The sequence below is a fragment of the Tamandua tetradactyla genome, chromosome 16 (assembly GCF_023851605.1).
Source record: "Tamandua tetradactyla isolate mTamTet1 chromosome 16, mTamTet1.pri, whole genome shotgun sequence".
Classification (NCBI taxonomy): Eukaryota; Metazoa; Chordata; class Mammalia; order Pilosa; family Myrmecophagidae; genus Tamandua; species Tamandua tetradactyla.
This window is the reverse complement of record NC_135342.1, coordinates 54160143-54168299: the sequence shown is the minus strand read 5'-3', so window position 1 is coordinate 54168299 and position 8157 is coordinate 54160143. Positions and strand designations below refer to the sequence as shown.

General features: G+C 35.2%; 1 long non-coding RNA gene across 1 annotated transcript; it reads left to right on the top strand.

Annotated features, from left to right (window-relative positions):
* The first annotated feature begins 2944 nt into the window (after positions 1-2944).
* On the top strand, positions 2945-7197 carry LOC143660331 (uncharacterized). The gene is made up of 3 exons (XR_013163960.1): positions 2945-3004; positions 6129-6228; positions 7088-7197. It is a non-coding gene; the product is annotated as an uncharacterized LOC143660331 (long non-coding RNA).
* The last annotated feature ends 960 nt before the right edge of the window (positions 7198-8157 follow it).

The window sequence follows — 8157 nt, the reverse complement described above, 5'->3', positions numbered from 1 at the left end:
GATAATGGTGCAGTGTGTGGCTAGCCCAAGAACATGATTATGAAACAAGTACATATGACTATATCATTGCCTGCAAGGGAGATCCTACAGAATATAAATATGGATAGGCCAAAAAAGTCCCAGGAGAATGCAAAAATCTGAGCATAGCATACCATTCCCAACAGAATCTCCAATTCAAAACTAGAAGGTAAGAGGGCATTTAATTGAGTCCTTTGGGTGAATTTGCTTGGCATTAAATATTAAAAATAACTTCTTGTAGAATGAAGAAGATCATGCGCCAATCAGTAGGTATGGATGGAAGAACTGTGGGGTGGGGGAAAGTCTATAGTAACACTGACCTATAAAACTTACCGCAATGATATGAGTACTGTATATCTGTGTTATCCTCTATGACAGTCATTGAACACCTATGATTATTGAGCATTTACAATGTGGCTTGGGCAATAGAGGAACTAAATTTTAAAATTTATTTAATTTGAATTAGTTAAAATTTAATCAGCCATATGTGCCTTCTGGCTACCCTATTAGACAGTGCAGGCTTTAGACTATGGAGAACAAACTGATTCAACGCTTTCTAGTTTTATGATCTAGCCAGTCTTCAGCATTCCTACAAATGACAAAGAGAATTAACATTTACTTTTTTCTATATGAATTACTAAAACTGTTAACTCTGATTACCTGGAAATTTTAACTCTATGAGATATCTTCTTTCCAAGTGTGGAGGATAGTACCTTAAAGAAGAGTGTATTTTCGAATTACTTTCCTAGAGCTGCAGGCTCTGATCGTTGACTTATCCCCATTGTGCCCCAGCTACTTGTACACCAGGAAGGGATTAGCAAGCTTTTGTGAAACATGCCTGAGCTCTTGTCTCAATTCTGCCAGAATCTGTGGATCTATTAAACTTTGTTGAAAAACAATCCTTCATTGGGAAGCTCCTAATTTGAAGAAGAGCACAGCAAATGTGGCATGGTAAAATAGTGACAGTTGTCACTTATTTTTCAAATGAAACATGACAGTTATCATTTCTGCTGTTAAAAATCTCACATATAAGTTAAAACAAGTCTTCCTGTTTTTAAGAGGTGAATATACACTTTGGACTTCTGTAAACAGAACTATAATCAGATATCTAACTGTTCAACAAATAGACATATATTTATGCAATATTTTAAAATAATGAAAGAGGTAAGAAAGATTTTTCAAATAATTATAACTTGAAAGATCATGAAATCTTAATAAAGATGCCATATGACAGTCAATTATCTTCTCCTGGCTTAGAAGTAGTAAATTATCTTCCTTTCACTTTGAGGTCTCTTCTTCCTAAAACTTCCTAGACTGCTCAACTTCAGAAAAAAATTTTAAAATATCTCCATTTTGTTTAAACCATTATGATTATTGGCACCAAATCTTAATAGATACAGAATAAGATAACTTTCTATTTCTAAATTATCTGATTTCAAAGTCCACTCCAAGATATTATATATGATATTGGGAGCAAAGCCATTTATACTAATATAATTGATGACATTTTCTTTCCTTTATAATAATAATAGTAAAATTTATTGAATTCTTGCTATATACCATATACTTCACTAAGGGTTTTGCACAATAAGCTCATTCAATCCTCAAAGCAACACCACAGAATAAGTACTATAGTACTATATAATTGTTTCCATTTTACAATGGAAAATCTGAGTCACAGACTTTCAATAATTTTCCCAATGTCAAAGTTGAGACTGGCATAAGCCATCTGGATCAATGAGGCAATAGCCATAGCCCATGTTCTTTTCTTTTTTTTTTTTGTCTCTTTTTTTAAAATGCAATTTTATTGAGATATATTCACATGCCATATAATATCCCTTATCTCCCCTAGTATTTATTTATTTATTGTCTTTATTGTCTTACTCATCTGCCCTTACACTGGATAAAGGGAGCATCAGTCACAAGGTTTTCACAATTTCATACTCTCACCTAAAAGCTATATAGTTATGCAATCATTTTCAAGAATCAAGGTTACTGGATTATAGTTCAACATTTTCAGGAATTTCCCTTTAGTTACCCCAATGCACCAAAAGCTGAAAAGGAATATCTATATAATGCATATAGAGTCAGAATGACTTCTTGACTCTATTTGAAATCTGTCAGCCCTTTAGACTTTGTTGTTGTTTTTTTTTCATTTTGCTACCTCCTTTTGATAACAATCTCAATCCCATGATGCCAGGCTTATCCCCGGGAGTCACATCCCACGTTGCCAGGGAGATGCTCTCCCCTGAGAGTCAGATAGCCCTTACTCTTGAGACAAACGGTTAAGATATGACTGGTGTGACATCATTCACATGGGAGGTTAATTCAGCTAAAATACAGGGAAGCACTTAGCTCAGCTCTATAAGGACCAATTCTGTTGGCTTCTCTACCGTTTAAAGACAAGTTACTGTAACTACACATCTCACAATTAATTTTCAATATATTTCACTATTTTATTTATTATGTTAGAACATTCATGGACTTCTCATTTTTTTTTACCTGAAAAGTGTTTTTGAACATGTATTGATACTTATTGGATTTTGTGACATTATCATTGTCAGCATCACAGCTAATATGTATTAAACACTTCCTTTATATCAGTTTTTAACTGAACAACTTGCAAGCATGATCTCATTTAATATCATACAACCTAAATTGGCAGCTACTTTTATTATCCCCATTTTACAAATGAGGAAATTGAATGTGAGAGTGGTTATGTGTCTTTTTCAGGTTGTCACAGTTAGCAAGTAACAAAGCCAAGGAATTAACCTGGGTCTTCCTTAATCAACTAATTCCACTGATGAACTACACACTCATAACCCTGGGTGCAATATTACCTGTTTACAAAGCTAATCATTCTATCCAGCAGTGGGTCACAATTTGCAAATTTCCTGCTTAGGTCATAATAGATATGCCAATTATTAAGAATACATAACTTCCTTTCCCTGTCTCAAAATGCATTTGTGCATACTCCTCTAGGCAGGTAAGAAATTCGCATCTCCCTCTGACAGATGATTCATCTAGCAGCTTGTTTCACTGCTCTACTTGTGCCCCTCCGCATAAAGTGTTCCAGTTAAAGTGGCAAATGAGGAAAATAGCAGCAGAACATGGATTGGTATTGCGTAAAGAGAAAAAATGAAGGGCAGGTATAATCTTTGCCAGTGATGGAAATTGCAAAGGCTAAATAGAAATTTAAACTCCCGTATCCCTCCCGGGGAACAAAGGCATGACTTTAACATCCATCCTTTATATCTTAAATCTTAGAAGCTAGATATCACTAAGTGACTCAGTGAAATAGTCCTTCAAGGGAAATTATACCCCATCTAAGAAATAGTGACAAATAGCAGATATAGTAGTCTCAGTCTAGTGAAACCACCGCCTTGGAAAGCAATAACATTGCCAATTTTGATTCACACTGTGCTTCTCTGCATCACATACTAGTAGACTGTTTATCTTATTCAATGGCAGTTCAATATAAGACTGAGAGCTATAAAGAATTTATTCCATACTCCCTCCTTGAATTGTTTTCTGGTAAAAATGTTAAAGCCTTGTGTTATTTAAGTTCAGGATTCCTTTTTTGTTTTCTTGCTAATTCCTCTTGTCTGATGATGGTTTTATTTCCTTCCACTCTGAGGAAAGTAAGAATGACCCAGATGTCATCTACTGGGTAGAAAGTCTTCTATATTAAATATAAGATGGAAATGTCTTAATAATCATGCTTTAGATTCAACCCATATCCTCTTCTGGCAGAAATTGAAGGTTGTCTAACCATAGCCATTTCCCTTCATCCTTCATTCTTACTGGCAGAAACAGATTTCCCTTGATAGAGACTTAAAATGGTGTCATTATTTTTTAACCTTTTAAAATTGTATAATATAACATATATACAAAGCAAAGAAATAAAAAAGCAATAGTTTTCAAAGCACTCTTCAAAAAGTGGTTACAGGGTAGATCCCAGAGTTTGTCATGGGCTACCATATGATCTCCTCATATTGTTCCTTCTAGCTACTCCAGGATATAGGCAGCTAGAGGATTTAAATACTTTTTTATCATCACAATCGACTTTTTTCCTTCTTTTTGTGTGAACAATACCATATATACAAAGAAGCTATAAATTCTCAAACACAGCACCACAATTAGTCGTAGAACATATCTGAGACTTTGACATGGGTTACAATTTCACAATTTTAGGTTTTTACTTCCAGCTACTCTAAAATACTGGAGACTAAAATAGATATCAACTCAATGATCCAGCATTCACATTCATTTGTTAAGTTCTATCTTCTAAACCCCTCCCTTTGGGATTTTTTGGGCTATGGCAATTCTAAATTTTTGATATTGGAAGGGTCTGTCACAAATATGGGTAGGGAGATGGAACTATCTAATGTTCTGGAGTGGCTAGGTTAGGTTTCAGTACTTATGTGGACCAGGGACCCATTTGGAGGTGTAGGTTTCTGAAAAGTTATTCTAGTGCCTGGAACCCCTGTGGAACCTTACATATTGCCTTAGGTGTTCTTTAGGATTGGCTGGAATGGGGATTGTCAGGTTATGATAGACAGCAAGGTATACCTGAAGCTTGCATAAATGTAACCTCCAAGTAGCTTCTCGACTCTCTTTGAACTCTCTCTGCCATTGATACTTTATTAATTACACTTTTTCCACCTTTTGGTCAGGATGTGATTGTTGATCCTATGATGTCAAGTCTGGATTCATCCCTGGGAGTAATCTCCAACATTGACAAGAGACTTTCACCCCTGGATATCATGTCCCACTTAGAGGGAAGGGCAATTATTTCACTTGCAGAGTCAGGCTTAGAGAGGTTGTCCTTATTTTTAAGCCTTACTGTAGCCAAGAGTCATCAGTCAAAAAATCCTTATGTCAATGAGAAATAAGAAAAAAATCTACTGAGAGTATCTGGGAAATAGTTCCTTCCCTGATAGAAAGATAGCCCCCCAAAGTATTCCACCTTCTTGCTTCCTGTTTTTGGTGCAATGCTATGACACCCGGGTCTCTAGAAGCCAACTTGTCAACAGAAGTTTTCAAGACTGAGAAGGAAGAATCAATATGCAGAGAATAATAGAGACAAAGATGAAAAGAACTTGGAACCTTGATGTCACTATTGAGACATTGAAAGGGCTTCAACAGCCTCTCTCCAGACTGCTTAATCTGAGAATAGCCATCTTTATCGCATAAGCCATTGTTTTGAATCAATATTTCTTCAAACAAAATATGCAAATGGACAATAAGCACATGAAAAAAATTCCTAGCATCATTACCTGCCAAAAAATGCAAATCAAAGCCACAATGAGATACATTGTCAAACAATAATAAAGCTATCATTTAATAAACATGCACACTCAGGAAATAAGTGGAGAAATTGGAAATCACGTATTTCTGATGGGAATGCAAAATGATGCAGTCACTGTGGAGAACAGCTTGGTGGTCCATCGAAAGTCATCATATGGCCCATAATTCCACTCTTAGGTGTTGTGCTGGTTTGAAATGATGTATGCCCCCTAGAAAAGCCATGTTTTAATCCCTCTTCTACATTTCAGGACCTCTAGGATTACATTGGGCTCTTCTGATGTATAAAATTATATAAACTCCCTGTGTTAGGGCCAGTTGATTAGCAACCTTTATTCTATCTTCAAACTTAATTCCCCTATTCTATTTAATCTAAATATTCAAAGGTTTGGGGGATTAGTGCATGAACATCTTTAGGGGACACTATTCTGCTTACCACACCTCCTGGTGAAAAAAAGGGGGGGTAGGGAAAACTGAAATTTAAGAAATTGAAATAAATTTTCTTGTCTTTCTATTTTTCGATTGTTTGAGAATTTTCTAACTTCATAGATAGTTATAAGTAGCTGGGTGCAACCGAGAAGAAAAGAGAGAGTTCTTACTTGTTATGCTTTTCCTTCTCTATGGAATAAGATAAAAATAGATCAAGAGCCAATATAAAATAGATATAAATAAAGGGAGTCAGAGGCAATGGACTTCTCCAAGTACTTATATGTGGAACCCAGGCACACATGCATGCATTTATATTTTCACTCTTTCCTTCCAATGGATCCCTGTTTCAATACTTGGTTTATTCATATCCTTAGGCTCAGCTCACTATCTCCAGTTGCAGCTATCATTATGCTCACCCAAGAGAATATTGACAAGGGCATTGGCGACCAGAGCTTCAGTCCTCTCTTCCACTAGGTAAATTCAATTCTCTGGCTAATTTACTTTCTCTCTCTCTTATATTCAGTTTTTCTATAGGCAAGAAACAATGAATAAAATTAGGCCATAATAACACTATCAATCATTTATCAAATAAGAACCACAGATGCAGATGGTGGGCTTTGCACATTATATATTTCAATCCTCAATAATTCTGTAATTGTTATCTCTACTTTAAATATAAAGAAGTCAAGGCTCAGAGAAGGTTAGTAACATTTCTCAAAGTAACCCAGCTACTCATAATAAAATATCTCTATATTATGTCATATAATGTATAGTACTTTAAAATAATATATGATATAAATGTATCTCATTTAATAACCATAAGGTCATTCTGCCATTCAAATGAAAATAGGTGTATGTGCTTATAAAACATAAACTTACGCACAATACATGATTCATGTATCTGCAATAAAACAGTCACATGGAGACCACAAATTCTAAATAATGAATTCAAAAGTGGGGGTGGCAGAAGGCTCATTTTCCCAAGCTGCTGATTCCCTGCCTCAGGCAGATTCCAGCTCTGATTAAGTTAATGCTTGTCCAAACATAGGAACAGAGCCAACTGGAGAGTCAATGCCAGTTAAAGCTTTCAGCTCTTTGGGGATAACTTTTATTTTTTTGCTACAGAATATATGGTCAAATTCTCTCACTGCCAAAAGTTAATAGGAGTACTAGGATTAAACACTGTCACTTCATGGACTATGGTATTTAGAGAATGTAGTTATAAGATTTTTTTAAAAAGCTGAAGAAAACCATATCTGCATGTATATGTCACCAAGTTGCTAGTTAAAATGAAAGTATTGGAAGCTCCACGTGGCATTATTATCTCTTGCAGGGTTTCTTTCCATGTTTGTCTCATTCCACCACATCCGTTGTCACTCCACTGGGATAGAGGCCTATCGTCTGCTACTTAAATAATAATTACCGCTAACATTTATGCGGCTTTCCAGGTAAAAGATACAACATTAGGTAAGATCACATGGGTTATTTGATTTTTCCTAATCATTTTATAAAGTGCATTCTAATATTAACTCAATCACACAACTGAAGAGACAGAGGCTTAAAGGAGTTCATTGACTTGCCCAGAGTTGCACAGCTAATAAGACAGGGAGTAGCTATGTTCTCTTATTTCACAACTTATGCTGTAGTTTAAGTTTAGTAGAGGGATTTTATCCCATTGAATGGAAATATGCTGTTTTTCTTTTGGCCTCTTTCTTCAACAGATTGTGAGCTCTTTGAGAAAATCACACAGTTTCTTTAACTGTATCTCGCTGTTTCATCTATCCAGTAAGCCACAGAGTCTTTTCAAAAGATGGTGCCCAATAAATTGATTTTAAATTAATAGATTAAAATTTATTTTATTTTAAATTTAATGAATTTTAGCTTAAAGTGGAAACTCTATCCAGAGATCTCTCTTCCTATTTGTTTTCAGTATCATCAACCAACATCACCACCCTCTCCCTAGCAAAAAAAAACGACTATTCAAGACCATATTCTTAACATTTATTAGCACATACCTTGAAATAGTGAAGAGAGGAATTACACTGGAATCCTAACTATTTTTGTAAGCTAAATATATTGTTTTCAAAAATGTGTTGGTTAATATTACTAGGTATCTAAGTCCTTGTGTAGCTCTTAAGTATTTTAATCAGAGTTTCTTCAAGTGCATATCTATCTGCTCCTGTATGTGCTTTACAGTTACCAAGTCCCTAAAACTCTAAGTCCTTCTGAGGAACTGATGCTTTAGTGCCAGCCTGAAGAGTATGGGAAGATGGAACCCTAAACTGTATCATTTACATTAAGGCTATATTTGGGAAATATTCTTGTAAACAGCAAAAAATGTTTGAGGACTATTCAAAGACCCCTAAGCATGGGTCTCTCTGAAATAAATAAAGTGTTCTCTAA